The sequence below is a fragment of the Mixophyes fleayi genome, chromosome 9 (assembly GCF_038048845.1).
Source record: "Mixophyes fleayi isolate aMixFle1 chromosome 9, aMixFle1.hap1, whole genome shotgun sequence".
In the NCBI taxonomy this organism is placed as follows: Eukaryota; Metazoa; Chordata; class Amphibia; order Anura; family Limnodynastidae; genus Mixophyes; species Mixophyes fleayi.
In genome coordinates this window covers 108,147,415-108,164,495 of record NC_134410.1, presented here as the reverse complement: position 1 = coordinate 108,164,495, position 17,081 = coordinate 108,147,415, and the positions used below count along the sequence as shown (strand labels likewise).

Sequence of the window (17,081 nt, the reverse complement as noted above, 5' to 3'; positions counted from 1 at the left end):
AAATTAAAAGCATAGTTCTTATGCTAGTCTGAAAGGTTTGACATAGTTAGTGGTCCATGTGCCCTGATGCAAGTTTAAACTCCCCCATATCTCTCTGGGACATCAGTAAGTAAACAGATACATTTGCAATGCAAGATGTTTAGTACATAGCCCATCCTCTTATTGAATGCACCCTTAGAGCTATTACAGGAATAAAATATCACTGCTATGATAAGAAAAGACAGTGACAGATATCAGGTACATTATCTGACCTATAAATTATGCACATAATCAGATACACATTGACTTTTTTTCCCTCCAAACCATCAAAGCAGAGTTTCTGATATCACCAGCGCACGCTAAATAATGAATAGAGTCATTAGACAAATGCATTGAGCTTTGGACCATTAATCGCCCCTTTCTTTCTCCCTGAAACGCACATACTCTGCCCAAATCTTGGCAGGTATATAGGATGGTGCCTGTTCTGCCAGCTGATTTTTTTTTTATTTTATATATGTGAGTGATTTGTGCTGTGAGATTCCCAGTCTGTACCCTGCAGCATCAGAGAGAGGAGGAGCAGAGAGTCCAGGCTCAGTTGATGATATCACTGTGTGGGTTTGTGCCTCTCTCAAATACAACAACTGCAATCCTGCTCCTGCTGCTGCTGCTGCTGCTACTGCTCCCCTCTGCTGTATTCCAAGGCAGCACACCCAGAACAAGGCGGGGAGGCACACGCCACTGACATCCCTATTGTTCCTTCTTCTACCAGGTAGGCTGTGTGTGTGTGTGATGCACCGTGTACCAGCTAGATGCCTGTGTCTGCTTCCAGCCATCAGATGTGTAGTATATAACACCACAGTGGGTGAGACGTGCCAGTGAATGAAACAGACACCCTGTAATTTGCATGCTCTCTGGTCCTGTATTGTCTGCTGTCATCGCCGGCTCCTCTTTTATCTGCACCAGAAATTAGTACAATTGTTACCATACCCCTACAGGGCAGGATTGCAATGCAATATGTTAGAGGATAATATTGTCTGCAAAAGCCAGAAAATTGACTAGAAACAGCAATGCTTCCTTTAAAAAAGTGTTTATGTATTCCGTGCATGCTATTCCATTCCATATTATATATATATATATATATATATATATATATATATATATATATATATATATATATATATATATTGCAAATGTTCCTATGGTATAATTCCCCTTGCCTTTCTTTAATTTCATTTATTTCCTCCTGATGCTAATTTCAGTTATGCATTTTATAACTGAATATATAGTATATATACTACAGTATTTAATATAAGATGTAATACAAAAATCCCATCAGTTTGTGTCAAAGTGGTGAAAGGACCATTTAATGACGTCAGCAGATGCTCACAGAGTTGGGGGATGGGATAAGTTATGTCTAAGGGGACGTGTGGGCCTGAATCTATGAATCTATATAGGACCACTTTTCTCACTCATCCACTGAACCTCGATAGAAGCATATTTTTTCGTACAGTGCAAGACACAAAATTCCCACATGAAATATTGCATAATATTTGCTCCATGGACATTATTTGTGAATTGTGTTTTTTTTTAGGCGGAACCCCGTGCAGATTTAATAATTGCACTATTAATCATCTTATAAGTATAATATCTTGCTCCTAATTGTTTCCAATGGCGCCGCCCTGGCATCACCGGACAAGTGACCACTCCCAGTTTGGCAGAATGGACAGTATTGGGATAATTTCAAGGTTACATGTTGTACTTGGAAACTAGCAGCGTACTGAAGTCAGTGATGCACAGGTTAAAGTAGGGAGTGACATACTGAATCTTCCACTGAGTTCCGCTGCCCCATTTATCTGTGGAAGGTTGGTGGACACTCAGTGACTATGTGAGAACATCACTGTTGGACCAGCTTACTTTCTAGTGACTAAGGTGGTCTTCAGGTCTGGTTTGGCTCAGAGTGGTTGCTTGCCAGGGATTGAGGTTGTCCCCTGTAAGTGAGGAATTTGATAGTCATTGAGTCACTGTGAGTGAAGGTGTCATCATTTACTGAAATGTGTTTTTATTAATACGTGGTGGACAGTGTGCATGAGATTGGGACTATTCTGTGAGACTTACTAGGGAACATGCAGTCATTTCTAAGATGTTTTTTTACTGTGTTTACCTTAGAAAAATGTCTTTGGAATGAAAATTGCTTACAGTAAGGGTTCTTTACAATGTACACTGCATGCAATCAGTGTACTTCTGAGGTAGTGACATCACTCTCTCTCTTCCTAAGGTTTGTTCCCAGTAATATCCCTGTGAGGCTTATTCCTAGGGAATATTCCTCACTCCTGTTCAGTGCGGCTTTCCCAGAGTGTGCACTCAGATCTCCTGTTCAGTGAGGCTTTCCCAGAGTGTGCACTCAGATCTCCTGTTCAGTGAGGCTTTCCCAGAGTGAACACTCAGATCTTCTGTTCAGTGTGGCTTTCCCAGAGTGTGCACTCAAATATACTGTCAGTGAGGCTTTCCCAGAGTGTACACTCAGATCTCCTGTTCAGTAAGGCTTTCCCAGAGTGTACACTCAGATCTCCTGTTCAGTGAGGCTTTCCCAGAGTGTACACTCAGATCTCCTGTTCAGTGAGGCTTTCCCAGAGTGAACACTCAGATCTCCTGTTCAGTGATGCTTTCCCAGAGTGTACACTCAGATCTCCTGTTCAGTGAGGCTTTCCCAGAGTGAACACTCAGATCTCCTGTTCAGTGAGGCTTTCCCAGAGTGAACACTCATATCTCCTGTTCAGTGCGGCTTCCCCAGAGTGTGCACTCAGATCTCCTGTTCAGTGTGCCTTTTCCAGAGTGAGCACTCAGATCTCCTGTTCAGTAAGGCTTTCCCAGAGTGTGCACTCAGATCTCCTGTTCAGTGAGGCTTTCCCAGAGTGTACACTCAGATCTCCTGTTCAGTGAGGCTTTCCCAGAGTGTACACTCAGATCTCCTGTTCAGTGAGGCTTTCCCAGAGTGAACACTCAGATCTCCTGTTCAGTGAGGCTTTCCCAGAGTGAACACTCAGATCTCCTGTTCAGTGCGGCTTCCCCAGAGTGTGCACTCAGATCTCCTGTTCAGTGTGCCTTTCCCAGAGTGAGCACTCAGATCTCCTGTTCAGTGAGGCTTTCCCAGAGTGAACACTCAGATCTCCTGTTCAGTGCGGCTTCCCCAGAGTGTGCACTCATATCTCCTGTTCAATGAGGCTTTCCCAGAGTGTGCACTCAAATATACTGTCAGTGAGGCTTTCCCAGAGTGAACACTTAGATCTCCTGTTCAGTGCGGCTTCCCCAGAGTGTGCACTCATATCTCCTGTTCAATGAGGCTTTCCCAGAGTGTACACTCAGATCTCCCGTTCAGTGCGGCTTCCCCAGAGTGAACACTCAGATCTCCTGTTCAGTGCGGCTTCCCCAGAGTGTGCACTCATATCTCTTGTTCAATGAGGCTTTCCCAGAGTGTACACTCAGATCTCCCGTTCAGTGAGGCTTTCCCAGAGTGTACACTCAGATCTCCCGTTCAGTGAGGCTTTCCCAGAGTGTACACTCAGATCTCCCATTCAGTGAGGCTTTCTCCCTGTGAGTACATCTCGATCTTACTTAGTGAGGTTATCTTAAATGCATCTCAGCTCCTTGAAGATTGCTCCCAGTGAGTACGCTCCCAGTGAATACATCTTTCTCCTTCCCAGTGAGGCTTATTGGAATACAACAGTCTCCTATTCAGTGAGGTTGACTTATAATGAGTGAGTTGTGTTACCAAGGAGATGGGAAACCTGATTACTGGAAACGGGAATTAGGAAATGGGTGGGAAGAATCGTGTAAGCTTGCTGCCATTACAAAGACCAATACAGAAGGCAATACAAAGACCTGCTATGTAATCTGGCTGCTGCTCCCGCTATCTGCTCCATGCACACTAAGATCTGACATTAATTACATTAATTACACAGTAAAGGTTAGATACAGATAATTGGGGTAGAAAGCATTTTTCATTTAAAGAAGTCTAGTTTTACCCTCAGAAAGCAGGTATCACCCTGTTTCCTGTATGGATACACTGAATGGGTTAATGTAAAAATACAAATCTTCATTACTTACAATGTTGTAAAATAATATTTTACCATTTCAAGACTATATACATACATTGTGTAGGATTGGTATAGTGACGTTAAAGTGTGCTATTGTAGATCACATTCCTATGTAATGCTTCACAACTTGTGTATATAACATTCATGGCAATAACTTATTTTACCCCGAGTCCTCTCCCCCACATTGTAAAATTACAGGGGACCCTCCAACAGGACTCCCGCTGTGTAAGAGATAAGTTGCTAGCGGCACTCCTTTCTGTAATCGCCAACCATGTTATTGCCTAGGAAAGTTTGAATCTAATTGTGTCTTAAGGCACGATGTCTAAGTTTCAGCTAGTAGTTGGGGGATGGGGATTTGGCATAAAATAATTAATTTGCCTGGAGTTCTCCTTTAACCTTGGTGTACAAAGCTGATTCTTAGATATCATTGCTGGAATGGTCACCCAGGATCTAGTTGAATATTGTTCAGATTGGATGGATGTTTTGGGGGGTTGAATCTTAGCATGTGGGGTTGTTAATTATCAGCAAAGAGATAATGAATAGATCATACTTGCCAACTCTCCCGGAATGTCCGGGAGACTCCTGAAATCCGGGTAGGTCTCCCGGACTCTTGGGAGAGCAGTCAAGTATCCCGCATACTGGAATTTACTTGCCAAAATGACGCAATTCGCGGTGAATCGCGTCATTTTGGACCCTCCACGCAAAAAAAACGGTTTTGGCGTGGGGGTGGGGCCCTCTAACCACACCCCCTGCTCGAGATCTCCCGGAATTCACTTGTCAAAGGTTGGCAAGTATGGAATCGATTTCCCCCAAAACACATAGGAGTATATTTACTAAACTGCAGGTTTGAAAAAGTAAAGATGTTGCCTATAGCAACCAATCAGGTTCTAGCTGTCATTTTGTGGAATGTAGTAAAAAAATGATACCTAGAACCTGATTGGTTGCTATAGGCAACATCTCCACTTTTTCAAACTCGCAGTTTGTTGGCAGTCTGTAAGTCAACAATAAAGTTTGCAATTCCTTAAAATAATAATACAGATCTAAATAGTGCCTTTGATTTTATAAATGGGTATGGAATGTTTTGTATTTTAATAATTAAAACCAGGCTGATTTCAGCATATTATTCAGGGATGGTTGTATGCCTAGAAGCAGAATTTGAGAATTCTTGGACATGTCTTGGGACAAGGACATTGTTTGTGCACTTAAGAGCTTGTAATTGACTAGTATAAGAGGATGACAGTTTATATTTGCTTTCTTGGTCTTTTCCTGCTTTGTCTTTGGGGAAGATTCAATACAGCGGGAGATGTCTCTGGAACGTGCACAGGGTCGCAGAACGCAAATGTTATGGTAGGAATCTCCTCTCGTTTCCCTCGCACCCCACAGAGGTGCACAGAATGAGTGGAGATCCCCACTATAATGGGGGGCAATGTGTGCACCGGGACATCGCGGTGATGTCCTCACATCACCAGCAATTGACACTCCCACTTTTAATACAAGTATATACCTTACTGTTTAGTAAACTAGAATGTAAGAGTGATCTTTAAGGTGTATATTTGTCATGTAGGGGACGAATCAAGTAGCCGCAAAGGTTATGTTACCGTAAGATGTTCTAGGTAATAATCTTCACTCATTTTTGCTCGCACCAAATAGGGATGCAAGCAAAAATGAGCGATGTTTTCATTACCGTAATTGCAGCATTTGCGCACAGAAACTAAGCCACGTGGTTAATACAGAACCTCCCGGTTAATTTGCATCGCCTTTTTGGGTGAATTAAACATTTATACTGCTCACACATTTAACTGCGTCATTAGGGTTGAATATCAGACCCAAAGGCTCCAAGACAAGGGTGGGACTGGTACAATGGACTGCTTGCTATTGGACTGCATGATCATACCCCATCTAGGCTGCGCGCAGCGCGGGGGGAGGTCTCTGCGGGCACAAATGTGAGCAGTCTGTACGGGGTCAACAAGCGGTGGCATCAGGGCCGGAGACTGATCAGACCAGGCGTGACATCACTATGATCAGGGGCAAATGCAGGGTTTGCAGAGAGGGGTTTCCACACCATGCCACCAGTGGGCGTGACCATGCATGGGGGCGTAGCTATAATATTAGACAGTGTTTGGCTGCTCCCCAACTCTCCCTATCCCCATAATATACATGGGCAATGCTGCGTGTACTACTGTTAGGTGCATGCAGCTCTCTCTTTTCAAGCAGAGTCGTGTGAAGCGGGGGCAGGGTCCAGCCACCTGAATTATACAGTGTCCCAGGCTTGGAAGGGGGTTTTTCCAGGCACTAGGAAACCCTATTTCAGTTTGCCTATGATGATCTTAGATGTGCAGTGTTACAGAATGACAGATTTCAGCAATATGGGTCCATTGCTTTAAGAAATGATTCCCTGGAAACTGCAACAATGTGCATCTGTTTTGCAGGTCCCATAATTGTGAAACAGGTAACAAGATCAAACATGTTTGCAAATGCACTAAAAGCCACATCGTGCATCATTTAAAATTCCAAATAAAATAAACCAATTTTAAGAAAATATTCTCACTCATCATTCAAATCTACATATATCAGTAGTGTGACTTGTAAGTTAGGTATATCAGGGTCCCAATAGTTAATTTACCGTTCTGAATTAGCTGTTTGGTTGTTTTAGAACAAAACTGGCCAAAGCTGGTGCTACTATGGTCCAAAAACAATTGCTTGACAAAATCTGACTTTTCATTGAGTTATGTGGTATCATCCCCAACCAACTGTTGTGTTCGTCATGGGGTGTGGTCCGGCAATAAGGGGGTGTGGCCATGGCAGGCATACTGGGTAAACCTGGGGAGTGACTTGGCTAAACATGGGTGTGGCCTGTCTCTATAATCAAATTGTTGTGTTAGAAGAGAGTCAGCAAAGCTTCTCTTAATATGGTGAGAACTGCTCAACAATCTATAGCACAGTGTTGGCTAACCTGTGACACTCCAGGTGTTTTTGAAACTACAAGTCCCAGCTTACCCTTCCAGCAATAAGCTGCTATATATTGGCAAAGCATGCTGGGACTTGTAGTTTCACATCACCTGGAGTGTCACAAGTTAGCCAACACTGCTATAGCACCTACCTGTAATACCTCTCCTATACCTCCAACGAGCAGCAGCATCACAACTCATGTATCATTACTAAGGTCCAAAGTCATTTCACAGACATCCACTCTTTATATTAGCCTTAGGTAAGGAAATTCATTTGTTTTGATTGAAGGCTTATGGTGCAGTAAAGTGCTCTTTAGAATATTGATGAAATGCCGTCAAATGTGACTTCCAATTAGAAGGAGTTCTCAATCATCCTTGTGCTATACTGTACATTGCTCTAGCAGCAAAATAGTTAAAGGGTTCTATAGCCAAATTAATAGGTGTCCCACTTCTCGTTTATGACTCCTCTATGGTGGTCATTACCGTTTTCATTTACACTTATAAAGATCTTAATTCCACTACTAACTGAATTGGATGGAAAAATATACATTGTACTCTTCTAAGTTGCTTGCTCCCAGTCTGCATGGAAATGATTGGACCCGCAGACCTGCCTGATGCACTGTTATGTCGATACCACATAATAATCTTACTGCAATTAAAAGCAGTGTATTACAGTGTATCAGTCACAATGCAAGAAACAGAGCAAATTAATTTCTATATTAGTGAAGCACTAATGTTAAAATATAAATATTTTATTAGTATATGGAAAAATAAAGGGAATTGAAAAATCGATGTATACAGCGCTGTATGTTAATTGTATATGGATTGTCTCTTAATAAAAAAATTCCAATTGATAGATTAATAGTTTTGTATTTCATTTTTGTTGGATCAGAATTTTTCCCCTTATATTATATTAGAGGGTAGATTGTTTCTTATTTCTTCCACTCCTATTTGCTGCAAAGTGAGTTGCTTTTAACGGTCACACGAAGGGGGTCATGTAGAGGCAGAGGACCGGGGGAGGTAGTGGGGGGGGTGGTGTAGGTACAGCACAGTAAGGGCATGTTAACGCTCCTTGCATACTATGCTGAGGGGTAGTAGCGGCAGGTACGCCTCTAGGAACCGTATCTCTTGTGGCTGCTCCCCCCCCATGGCATTTTCGTAATATTCCAAGTCGCACGTGTCTTAAGATAAACTTAAATTGCATCCGACTCTACATAAGGCCAGAAGTTTGAAGGTTGTAACTTTGTTGCCATTTCAGCCACATATTACAAATCTTCTGGCCACACCTGTCTATTGTTACTAAGTAACTCTACACACTTACATTAAGGAATACAGAGGATATTTCTTTAATTTTATATGTGCTGAAGTCTCTGGGCCTGAGTCTTTAAGGAGAGCAAGGCAAAAAAAAGGAGTAAATTTGATCCTGGACAAACCATGTTACAATGCAAGGGGTGCAAATTAGTTTATTATTTTGCATACAAGTCAAACACAGGCTGCTTTTTCATCTAGCACACAAATACTTGATAGCTTTATTTGTACACTGAAATTCAAAGTAGATCTAGGACATGCCCTACCCCAACTATAAATCTGTCCCCACATTTTAAATTTACCTCCCCCTCCAATGCAACATGGTTTTGCCCAGGTGCAAAGTTACTCCTTTTTTTTTGCTTTGCTCTCCTAAATGACTCAGGCCCTCTATGTATAGAAGACAGGTTATTTCTCATCTTATACATAAATCTGTTATGTCTGTCTCATCTAATCGGGTGACATTCGTGTAAGAGAGTTGCTATCATTTTAGACAAATTGCCTTCTTAGAAGTGCATCCACGATTTGTATCCAATACCTAGCTGACAGGGGAGGGCTGGCAAGTTGCCCCCCAGTTGCCCCCCTGCCCAGCCTGCCCCTTCTAGCTGACCACTAGGATTGTGCTGTTGCCACTAGGATATAGGTCTTATCAAAGCCTACGTCTATATCACTGATCTCTCTCTTCACGGTCACAACTAATGGCCACTGCTCCTCATAAAACTGACTCTGTGACTGATTTCTAATCTATATAGCGAATTAGGAAATTCTGCATAACACAGACATTCGTTGGGTCACAGTAATCGCCCATTTCACTGAATCTGCTTTTTTAAGGAATAAAGACATGGACAGGGATTTTAAACTCATGACAACTAATTAGGAACTTTGACATCAATACGGCTATTAGCCAATGATAATTAAATGTCCAGTGTTCGCACCTCTTTTTCATTTAGGTACCTTAAATCCTGGTTGATTGTCAGAAGATAGGATTCCGAATGAGTGACATGTTTATTAATCAATTCTTATATCCATCCTTGAGAGACAATTCACAACTCCTTTGTCCTGTCACGCCCTTATCATCTTGAATCTGTCAGATCAAAACTAATTTGCCATCACAACCATGGGCACCTCTCTGTAAGCCCATTAATGTTGTATCATTTAAATGTTCACCTTTCTCCATCCCTACATTTTAAAAAAATCTTACATTAAATTAGCAACATCAGTATAATAGCTAATAAATGCCAATAAAAAAATAGTTTCTATCTTCTTCTAGTGTAGCAGAGAGACCTGCACTGTCTGCAGCGCCATCAAATTGTTTCATGCAGACAACAGTGTCCTCCATATTGTTTTCTTGACAATACTATAATCCTATTTTAATGATGGGCGTACATAGGAAATGTATTATTTAGCACTTTCTACTTTTCACATCTAAGGAAAACATAATTGAAAGTATTTCCTTATGGGACTAAAAAAATAATACAACAAGTCCTTTTTTGAGTGGGACAGTCCCATTTTTTTGGAGACTCAAAGGGGTTGCTGAGCGGCAGTTTGGCTTCAGAAAAATGGAGTCATAGCTGTTTGGATTTACGGATAGGCAAATCCCTTCAGACTGGCCGTCAAATCGGTATGATAACCCTTACCACTTGGAGCCAGTCGGTCAAAGGTATGTGAGTATAACTCAGCTGCCTCGGTGAGATTTTACTGATAAATTATGGTGATAACTGGGCAAGTGTACAGTCAAATTGGACACATCTAGCCATCTGATGCTAAGGTCAGACACTATATCACTGGACCCAATTATTACGCTTATTGGCTTACCAAAATGTCATTACAGGCTTGATTTGTTGGGACGTTCAATAATTTTGGGCGTTTGCAACTAATTTAGGCCAATGATACATAGGGGGAGATTCAATTTCGACGCGAGGTGTCCCTGCGGATGTTCCAGAGTCACCACTTGCCAATGTTATGGCAGGAATCTCCTACCGTAACTGCTGGCAATGTGGTGATGTCCGCACACCACATTCCCGGCAATTGAATCTCCCCCATAATGTCAAATGTAATTGGGTTTGATATGCATTGTGTAACCAGAAATAACACCTGTGGTTGGGGGAATTCAATAGCATGCAAGTAAAGGGAGTATCTAGCGCCCAAATGTCTCTACCATGCTGCTGCTGTTCAGGACTGCAGTCGCAAGTGGAAGTGGGTATGAAGACTTTGGAACCAATAGATTCCATCCCCGTACCCATTTGCATGTTTTTGCTGGAATTTAAAAATCTGAATAAAGCTTGCAAATGTCAATTGACTTTACAGCTGTCTGGGAGCTGCCATTATGATCTCTTTCAAAGTGTCAAACTCTGTATGCTGAGAGAGAGAGACAATTTATAATAATGTAAATACTTTCCTCTAGGTGTCTATTTTTCAAAACGTGTGATATATAAACTGGTACAGGTAATATACAGGTGAACGAAACATATTTTAGAGCATACACTGATTCTAACAGGGCAGTTTGTTTACAAACGTTTACAGAAATTTTGTAAATATATCACGGCTCAATGTATTCATCATTTTTGGACTGCAATCCTTAGCAGCGGATTATGTTTTGATCACCAAAATATAGTATGTAGCTAATGAAGTGATATGGCAGCATGCGATGATCAACATTTTCTGATTAGCAATGGCTATTCAGCCATTGAAGGAAAAGGCAAGGCAATATATTTCGCTATGCTATATCACATCTCTAAGTCCTTTCAGTGGGTTTTATTTTACTGTAAACTACGTTGATCAGACCATTAGCTAATCCACAGCTATGACCTGTCATTACACCGTGATCTAGGACAACTTATCACCAGTTCACTGGTCTGAGTACAGGATATTGAGATACCTCCAGAATTACAGATATATCGGTAACTCAATCTTTACCGATAGTATATTATGTTTGTCACATACTTCAAAGATATCACTTACAACAAACAGCATTTCATTTAGTGACTGAGATCTAGCTACTAACTTCCTATAGTGTGATGGTCGGGAGCTGATCATAGTAAGAGCATAGGTGAATCCAGACAAGAGACAGAATGACAGGTTCTCCCTGTGTCGAACCTCTAAGGAGAATCAGCTGCTAGAGTCCTGTGATGATTACATAGCTCAATGCTTCTGAAGGGCGGTGGCTCTTAAAAGGGGAGGCTGTACCCATGTGTAGCAGTAGGAGCTCCTAGCAAGCAGCTGAAGGGCAGATGGATGGCAGCGAAGGACCATTTGGCTCTCCCTTAGTCTGTCCATTCTTCTATTCTCTGAATTAATGTTATGTGTGTGACTGGATCATCCTCTACAGAGGCTGTGTGAATATTAAACAGAAATGTAATCTGTGAAACACATGCACCATTGGCTGTAGCAGCAGTCTGAATTTCACTAGTTCCCAAATAGAAACACAATAAAGCTCTTATAAATCATGTTTGTGCGCTACAGTGGGCCAAAATCGCATGCTTCTGCCTGGTACATTATTAACCACCAGCCGCCTATGAGATTAGCTATATGCGTCGCACTCTTCCAGGCCAATGACAAACAGTAGCTGGATGACATGAAGAATAAAGAAAACAGGTGAGAATGCAGGATAAGATTACAGTGAATAGGATGGAACCATCATCATCACCATTTATTTGTATAGCGCCACAGATTCCGCAGCGCTGTACAGAGAGCTCATTCACATCAGTCCCTGCCCCATTGGAGCTTACAGTCTAAATTCCCTAACATACAGAGAGAGAGAGAGAGAGAGAGAGACTAGGGCAGTGATGGCTAACCTGTGACACTCCAGGTGTTGTGAAACTACAATCCCCAGCATGCTTTGCCAGTAGATAACTAGCTGATAGCTGGCAAAGCATGCTGGGGCTTGTAGTTTTACAACACCTGGAGTGTCACAGGTTAGCTATCACTGCACTAGGGTAAATTTTGATAGCAGCCAATTAACCTACTAGTATGTTTTTGGAGTGTGGGAGGAAATCGGAGCACCCGGAGAAAACCCACGCAAAAACAGGGAGAACATACAAACTCCACACAGATAAGACCATGGTCGGGAATTGAACTCATGACCCCAGCGCTGTGATGCAGAAGTGCTAACCACTGAGCCACCGGTGTGATAGCTCCTGAAAATTCCCTAATTATGATGTCGCTGCTCCAGCTCATTAGAAACACTAACTTATAAAGTCACGGAACTGTTTGGTGACTTGTTGCACAATATTTATAAAGGTATAATACTCGGTAGAGGGTTATTTATGACACATACAAAGCAAAATAATTTTTCTCTTTTGTTCACATTTGTACCTGATCGTTCTCACATGTTGAATGGGCATACATTTACCTGGATTTTACTTCCTGGTGTGATGGAATTGATCCCTCCCATAGGTGCCCAACATGGGTGTAACGAATACGCCCTTGAATTGTCTAAAGTCCAAATGGCTTGTTTTCAATTAGTCTGAAGAGGAAGGGCTGATTTATATTGTTAATGACATTGCTTTTCTAGCAGGTACATCTGCATAAAAACACAATTGTGTAGTTCAGTGGTTGTCAAACTGTGTGCCGCGGCTCCCTGGGGTGCCACAGCGATCTCGTAGGGGTGCCACGGCAGGGCCGGTGGTAAGCATTTGGGACTACTTGGTAATTAGTTTGGCTTAGGGGTGTGTTGCAAAAATTATTCAGACCCTAAGCAGGGGCAAACGCAGGATTTGTAGAGGGGGGTTTTCACACCACGCCGCCAGTGGGCGTGACCAGCATGCATGGGGGCGTAGCTATAACATTAGACAGTGCTTGGCTGCTCTCCAACTCTTCATATCCCCATAATATACATGGGCAATGATGCATGCACTACTGTTAGGTGCACACAGCTCTCCCTTTTCAACCAGAGCTGTCTGAATCGGGGGCAGGGTCCAGCCACCTCAATTATACAGTGCCCCAGGCTTGGAGGGGGTTTCCAGGCTTGGAGGGGGGTTTTCCTCAGTTTGCCTATGCTAAGGATGCCTCAAACTGAGAAAGTTTGGGATCCACTGGTGTAGTTCCATCCTTGCACAGACCTTCATTAAGAACACCACCTCTGGACAAGGTATAGACACCCAGCTCTGAGGCCCCACAGAAACGGAAGGGCATGCCTCCAATTTACCCCAGTTAACTTTAAGTTTGCTCATTTAAATGGAAGGTTCTAAAAGCCACTTGTATGCACTGCTTCAGCTGCACATTACGCACTTACCTGGTAAGGACTATGGCTGCTCTGATATCTCCATCCCCTGCTAAATTATATATCCTCCGGCACAGCTGCCATCATTGTTGTGCAATATGGTGCAAAGCCACAAAAACAAGTGTAGTAATGTCACAAACATGGAAGACTGTGAGACCTGTGGGTTGCTACATTATCTGTTATATGATCCATACTTCAGACTCTGTCAATGCTCCATTTACTGTGTAGTCATTACAACAATTGTAGCCGAGCGTAAAACTGAGGATATAATAGCAGTGTGTCCAAGCCCTTTCAGAGTGGGACAAATGGTCAAAAACAATCAAAATTGCATCTCTGTGACTGTAAATTTTCACCACCTCTCAATGACGGTAACAGTAGGTAAAAGTAGTGAATTTGTCTAATAGGCCATCTAGACAAATTAATAAGGCCACAAAGAAAGGGTTTATATTATTTACTTTTGCTTTTAATTATCCAATTTTTACTTTGCTTCTATTTGACTACTTGGCCTTCACTAATCATGTATTTTTCACTGTAAATATAATTGAGGAGGACGTGTTGGATAGAGAGGCAATGCAGGGGCGGTACACAGCTGAGGGTGGGACCACTGAGGCCTCTCCAACCACTACTCTGGCCACCGCACGCTCAGATGAACAAAGCTAATAGCGCTGGCCTACCAACGGAGAGGATGGAGAAACATAACAGCCCACCTCCACCCAATTTTGCTATGAGATTCAGCGGTAGCAGGTTATGCCCCTAGGGCAATGTACTGTACCCAGTAAGTAATTGTTAGTGTATTCACTCGCTTGCCTAGGACAACATATTACATAGGTATGTAATACGTTGACATGCTATTCAGTGGTGAAATTGGAGGTGTATATGGTGGTATGCCTTATCGCCACTTCTCCTACTGCATTTATTGTAAAACTATTAAATTCAATTCCCATTATAATTTTCATACCGCCAGTTCTAAATTTTCACTTCAACCACTGAGGTTAATTATACAAACGGTGTTTCCTGAATCTGTAATGCTCCTGACTGTTTTGTTTGGAGAAGACATTAATCTGGCAATGCAAATGTTAAAGGACAGATTTTGTGAGCACTTGCATAAACAAAAGCAGACCCGATCCTTGTTTGTCCGTAACACAGTGTACTGTTATTTTTATTGCTAAGTCCACATATTCTGCTGTCTCCACATCTGGGATGAAAATGATTTCCATTATCATCAGATTGCTTCTCCTGCACCACACAATTCAGACTTCTAGGCTCTGGTTGATAAAACTGTGAAAGAATAAATCCTATTTTGCCTTTAAAAATAAGCATAAAAACATGTTTGTTGACTATTATTTTTCTTCTAAAAAACAACTTGTATTGTTCAGCAACATCACAAGTAATCAGGAATCTCATACAGTTCAGCAATAAATTAGATAGGGACATATCTTAGTTTGTTTCCTTGGAGGACACTAGAAACACCAGCCAGCACTAAGGGCCTATTTATCATACCTCCCAACATTCGGGTAGGCGGCATCGGGACAGAGAGTGTGACCATGTCATGATGGGGGCGTGGCCACATCACAATGGGGGCGTGACCATACCCAGGACGTGACTAGCGCGTTTGAAGGCTGCCCTGTTCTCTCCACCCCTCCCCTACAAAACCCTTCATTACAGAGCAGCAGTGAACAGACAATACTTACCAACTTTCCCACTGATCTCCAATTGCAGAGTTAAGGATAATTTTTTATTTGGCTAGGCTAGTTTTTGCAGATGTGAGTATGCGCGAGCAGGGGCTGACTGGCCAATTTTGGTCCGAGTGGGGAGTTGACGGTTGAGGGAGGGGGATGACTCTGCTCATCAGTCTATTGGGAATATTTTAAAGGCAAAAATATGCAGGTAGCTCAGTGACCCCGACCAAAGTAACCCATTATGGGAATGACCTGGGGGGCAGATGTTCCCCTGACCCCCCCTGTGCATGAGTTGACTTGCCAAGGAACCAGTGACATCATTGAGACACTTAGGGCCTCATTTAGAGTCGGACGCAATGTGCGTCTAAGACGTACATAAAAGAGTAGGAGTGGGAGTGTGCCGCAGCTTGGTAGGGTATTATGAATGGCATGCAACCCCAGTTGTGTCCCACTAGTAATACCCTACCAAGCTGCGACCAGTTCCTGCAGCTAGCTAACTACTTGCGCCACCTAATTCCTGCCGCTCTTTTCAGTCTTTTTTTGACGTGTGTTCCGCCTGCGTCTTGATCCGACTAGGGTAGTTTTGCGGGTAGATGCCCATAGTATCTAAATTATTCACGGTCACGCCTACATAACTCCATGTTCCGCCCTTTCCCTCGTACTGAGACGCAAGCTGTCACAGTGTACACTGCGTCTGAAAAGCAGACGGAACTGCAGGGAACTGGAGCTTACTGCGCATGCGCGTCAGTGGAAATGTGCAGGATGCGCCTGAAACGGACTTTGCTTCCAACTCTAAATGAGGCCCTTAGTGAGGAATACAGTATAAAGACTTATTTTGTGAACTGAACTTATATCTGAACGCCGCCTATAAATTTGCTAAGAATCAGTGGAGGACATTTATTCAGTACATCCATGTTATCAGGGGCATGTCTCCACTCCACACTGTGCAAAAATATAGATGTCACATCAAAATCCAACCTCGTACCCCTTTACTTCCTCACCTTTCAATTAAATAAACATTTCCAAACTTTTGGCACACATATCATTTTCAAATAAAGTTTAGTGGTTTGAAAGACGTCTCCAAACCTTGTTCACCACTTTATTACATAAATAAATAAAATACAATTATAATAATCTTCCTTTCTTTTATCTTAAAGCATCATAGTCCAGTTTTAAAATAAACAAAACTAGGAAATTCCCCATAAAAAAATTACCCATCTGCGTAAAATGACTATAGCGGGAGTAACTAGGACCGCCCAGCCAATCACAAGCCTTTTTACACGCTGGTTGCTTATGATTGGATGCCAGTGAGGGAGAGTTGCAGGCGATAGTAATTTGTGTTGTTGACAGTGTGTGGAAATTTTTCGTTTTTCTTTTCTCATTTGGACTATGACTGGGACAAAAAACACTGGGCCTGATTTTACATATAAATGGATGTGCGTGATTTAAAGGTGCATCTTAGTGTAAAATTGTGTATGCGCACAACTTAGAGGGGGATCAGGGGCGTGAACGTGCAGTACAGTAGGGGGGTGTAGACACAAATTAAATATGCCTCTTTGAGATGCCTGCTATTGGGTAACCCAGATCTTGAAATAGGTTAGCTACAAGACACCCACAGTAGAAAACAATTATGCAACAGTACACAGTAGTGTCCAATATGAGCAAGTGTATGCTTTACCATGGTACTAGGAGCCATTATAACTGGTGCATTTGCAGCTGGACTATACAAGAGACTAAGGGAGTTCAGGAAGTGGGGCAAGGTAACAAGGTAAATGAGAGAAGTGGCTTTAAATTGCCTTAGTATAAATCCAATCATGTCCCCTATTGTATAATGACAGCAGAAATCAATCAGTGA

General features: G+C 42.3%; 1 protein-coding gene across 3 annotated transcripts in view; it reads left to right on the top strand.

Moving 5' to 3' along the window:
• The first annotated feature begins 558 nt into the window (after positions 1 to 558).
• Positions 559 to 17,081, top strand: part of L1CAM (L1 cell adhesion molecule) — a 183,429-nt gene continuing 166,906 nt past the window's right edge. For 2 of the 3 annotated variants that reach the window (XM_075184835.1, XM_075184833.1), the window contains exon 1: positions 560 to 748. The gene's annotated coding sequence lies outside the window, so the exon portion shown is untranslated. Of the gene's footprint in view, positions 749 to 17,081 lie in introns of all 3 variants that reach the window. The other variant, XM_075184834.1, reaches the window with a different exon arrangement.